The sequence below is a fragment of the Rhea americana genome, unplaced genomic scaffold (genome assembly GCF_003343005.1).
Source record: "Rhea americana isolate MKP2758 unplaced genomic scaffold, rheAme1 scaffold_98, whole genome shotgun sequence".
Taxonomy (NCBI): domain Eukaryota; kingdom Metazoa; phylum Chordata; class Aves; order Rheiformes; family Rheidae; genus Rhea; species Rhea americana.
This window is the reverse complement of record NW_028187177.1, coordinates 208,016-212,445: the sequence shown is the minus strand read 5'-3', so window position 1 is coordinate 212,445 and position 4,430 is coordinate 208,016.

Sequence of the window (4,430 nt, the reverse complement as noted above, 5' to 3'; positions counted from 1 at the left end):
TGTAATTTAGTTCTTGCTCTATATGGTGATGTTTGAGCTTGGTGATCTACCTGACTCATCATAATCTGCAGAAACTGCTTCCTTATCAGAGATTTGTTTCTTTGATTTATCTATAGCTTGAAATGAAGATGGCAAAGTCTAAATTTGGAATAACTTCAGCAACAAAGTACACATAACTGCTTGCATTCAATTTTCTGAAAAGACAATGACCAAACCAAATCTATATTTCCTTTTAATATTGCTTATTTAAAATGAAACTGAAAAGAAATATTACAGCTGCTACTGTTCAACATGCTGCCCCATGAATTAGTAATTATGTTTTCCTTCTACATTGGGAATCTTTTGCCTGTTTGCTGTTTCTTACTGTCACTCAAAGCGAAGAGTTTTTCTTTCAATGAGACAATTTCAAAGCACTTTTACACTCATGTAGAGAGAGGGACTTATTTACTTTCTGACAGTTATTTACTTCCTGTAAATATTTCACAGCCACAGGATCTCCCAGATGAAAGCAGAGTTTGCTCTATGCTCCTGTTCAGGAGTCTAATTAAAACCGGAATAAAATGGGAGGGATTGAGCCGAAGTGCTAACTGCGATGGATGTGTCTTAAGGGAATTCAGCGACACGAGTTTGTTTCTTGGCACAATCATCGAAGCTTCAATGTAAAAACAGACGAAAAACGTCCAGCACAGGAACAAAAAACCCTGAGATGGGGAGTAAAGGAAAGTCTGTCAGAGACCGAAGAGCTGCCAGCCAATACTGTTTCTATGCGAACCGGCTGTATGCTGCCGTTACTGAAAAAACAGCGATAGTTGCCATTTTACATCTCTGGAAACATCCTCCTTTTGCCTGAATACCCTGTCAGCAGCACTGATGGAAATCGTTGACAGCATGTGCTCACGCCTGTGATCCCACCAGCCCAGAACGGTGGCTTCAGAGACGAGGCTTCTCTGGTGAAAGCCAACATGGGCTTTACAGAGAAGCCGAGACAAACCGCACCGCAGACCTCTACTTTGYGGGGAGGGGCCTTTCAGGGGGTAAAATTACATTATACTGGGCTTCCTCCTTTGCACAACTGAAAAAAAAAAAAGAGCTCTACACTGTCTGTAGGCATCAAATGATGCAGGAACGTTCTCCACTGTTTATTTTTAGCTATGACAAAACATGAGGGCGTATCTTCACCTGGCATAAACAGCTAATGCCAACCGTTTCCAAATACATCTTCGTATCTTCGGTGGCTATGGGACTTTCTACAGAACGGGTACTTTCTGCAGTATGTTAATCACTGCAACAGAATGATAGGCACTGCAAAGGACTCGATGGCTGCACTGCCTCTCCGTATGGATAACTTCCAACAATCTTTGCTCCAGAAAAAAACATGGACTTCAAAGTAATCAAAAAAAGAAAATATAGAAAATAAAGATCAAGCATTACTTTCACTGTTTTCCAGAAATAGCTTGTTTGCTGTTGGTTAAGGACAGATTACTTACCGTAGATGTCTAGAGGGCAAAGGCAAATTGCAATTTGCTTAAGGTTTGAGCTGGGATTTTTTTGCTTAAAAGAGTGAATTTGCAGAGAACAGAGATTATGAACAACTCTCTAACAAGATCCTCAAGCCATCAGGGTGCTTAACAGTATTGATCAGTGCAGGCAGAACACGTTTTTAAAACATCTATGAGGTTAAAGTAGAAGTGGTTTTCTCATTCTGACTTCTCATCAACGTCACTTCACTTTGCAGTGCAGAGAACCCTTCCCGCTCCCGCACCTCCCCGGGCCTCTCAGATGGCAGGGGATGCCTTGCTATGTCATCCAGCCCAATGCACTGGCCCTAAAGCCTGCCTTTGCTGGTATCTATGCAAACTTACTTAAAGTAAGAACTTGAAATGCAGCTAATTATTTCAGGCTTGTATCTGACCCTGTGTAGCAAACATATCCTATTCCCAACTAGACTGACGAACTCCCCTCACGCTCACGGCTCTGCTCTCACTAGCAGCAATGCCACCCAGAAGTAACTCCACCGAGGCCTGAAAAGCATGAAACCCATTTTCTTTAGCTAATACTTGAGAAGACTGAGGATGAYGAAGAATTTCATCAGATTAAGTTTTTAGTTGGTAGCTCTTGAAATCAGGAAGTTCATGTTTCCTTCTAAGAAAGATTTTGCCTTTTCCTTGCCAACCATGGACACCAAAGATCATAAAACTCATCTGTTGATGAGCCACTGAGATCCTAAAAGGAAGAACGAGACAGCAATGCAAAGCATTCAGCTCTCTCAGCCCAGTTTCCAGTATCTGTAGGCTCCTCGGTGATGTCCTTGCAAGCCTGGGAAAGCAGCAGGAGTGCCTGTAACAGAGATGTTAACTGGGAGCTCTGCAGGCGCTGGGGACAGATTGCACATGCCTGCGGACCCAAATGTCCTGGGAGGGACCTTTTGGACTACATGTATTTTTCATCAAAATATGCTACTTGGGCAAAGCTGAAATATTTTAAAGCCACGTCAGTGTTAACAGTATTTGACAGAGCTTTTTCTGTGTGCCAGGCTCTGGTCACTGGTGATGAGCGAGAGATTCAAATTGAAAGCCTGACTTTTCAATCCAGAAATGAACATTATGACACAGTTCCACTCTGAAACAAACACATGCCCAGAATCCAAGTGTTTATGAACATTTTGTTCAAATGAGAAAAAGAGAAATTTCAACAAAATCCCCAAATCTAACACCTCAAACTAGAAGAGATGTCTCCTAACAACTCACTGCTAGAGAGAGCCTTTTAATAGGAAGGAAAATGTCTTATCTTTGTATTTTAGTCTTCTTGTGAGAGCATAGAACACTAAATCAAAATCAATCGAGATCAAATATTTACTTATGTCATCTACCTAAATAACAAAGCTTTCAGCTGCACAGTGCCCATTACGGAGATCACAATTCTGGGGATTTTGTTTGCAAAATAAATGAAAGAAATGCTTTGCTTTCAACATAGTGCCCCAGAAGCTGACAACAACAATAGCAAAGATGAGAAATTATTTTTATTAATTACCCTATTTATTCTAATGATGTTGGCAYTTTCTGTGAAGATTAATTAGCTATAACATTGCAAATACTATTACAAGTGAAACATGCACCACAAACCTAGAATAATTTGAYTGACCTATGTTCTAAAGGAAAATATTTACAGGAATTAGATTCTAATTGTCCTTTGTTATGGTAGGCCATTCAGCACAGTCCTTTTGTATTGATAGGAGATCTATTGTTTCAGTATTTTAGCCCAATTTGTTTTCTCACGTTTGCATTTTCTTATGCACAGAAAATGAGAGATGATCATTACCTTCTTCACTTTGCATTCAGTTTACATCAACAGCACATTATCTCATCCTAACTCATTTATCTACCACAGAAATTTGATAACAAAAGCTACTGTCAGTGATGAATAAAGATCATTTCAAACGGAACAAGAAGAAACAAGATGAATTATAGGCTTTAGGACCTTTTGTTTGCTTAAGAAAAGGAAAATAAAGGATCTTTTTCATCCAGGCAACATAGTTCTTACAAGGTTGTAACTCAAATTCAGCACCTCTCATTTACCTGCAGCTGATGGTTCCTTTCCGCGTACAAAAGTAACTCCAAATACCCATGCAACCATAAATGTCGCTCACATTTGCTGCATGAAGGAACATTTTTAATTTTTTGGACTGAGTGCACAGAATTTATGGTTCATAAGCTCAAGTAAACACTTTAACAACTACCCGAGGGCTAGTGTAACCTCATAGCAACTAATAGCTCTCCAGCCTGCAAGACACAGGCACATCCAACACACTACATACCCCGTTTCTCACCGATTTGTGYTAGCCTGTTTATGAGCACTCCCAGGGCTGTGAAATGCACTGTGGGATTCTGTTGCATTGACAATAGCAGAGTATTCATCTTGTTGCACTGACAATAGCAGAATAGCCATCTTGCTTTGCAGGCAACTAGTGAAGCCTGCCAACTCCCTTCTTCTAGCTCATCTACTTTAGCGAGTCATCAAAACCAAACGTCAGCAAACATCTCTCTGCTGGTTTTCTCTTAACCATGTTATTTGATCTAATACCCAAAGGTAATAGCACCAAAGACACACTTAGAAACGTGGTTCTGCTTTAACATCTTTCTGTTAGAGGACCTTTTGCAGCTGGGCAAAGCACTGCAAGGCAGAGATTTGTGCATGGACATAATGATGGATTTCAGCACTGCAGTGCACAGGAGGGAGRAAGGGGAGAAGCAGAACTGGGAAGCAGATCTTGAGCAAGAGGGCAGTGGCAGAAAGGCCTCAATCCCTCCCARGAGTAGAATGAATGATTTCAGTCTGTCTCCCCTACCACTCCTCAAGGTGAGAAAGGGGTCATTTTGATCTTTCCAGAAGTGTTTTTTTTTCCTATGTTCAACATTTTCTGGGAAAAAAAA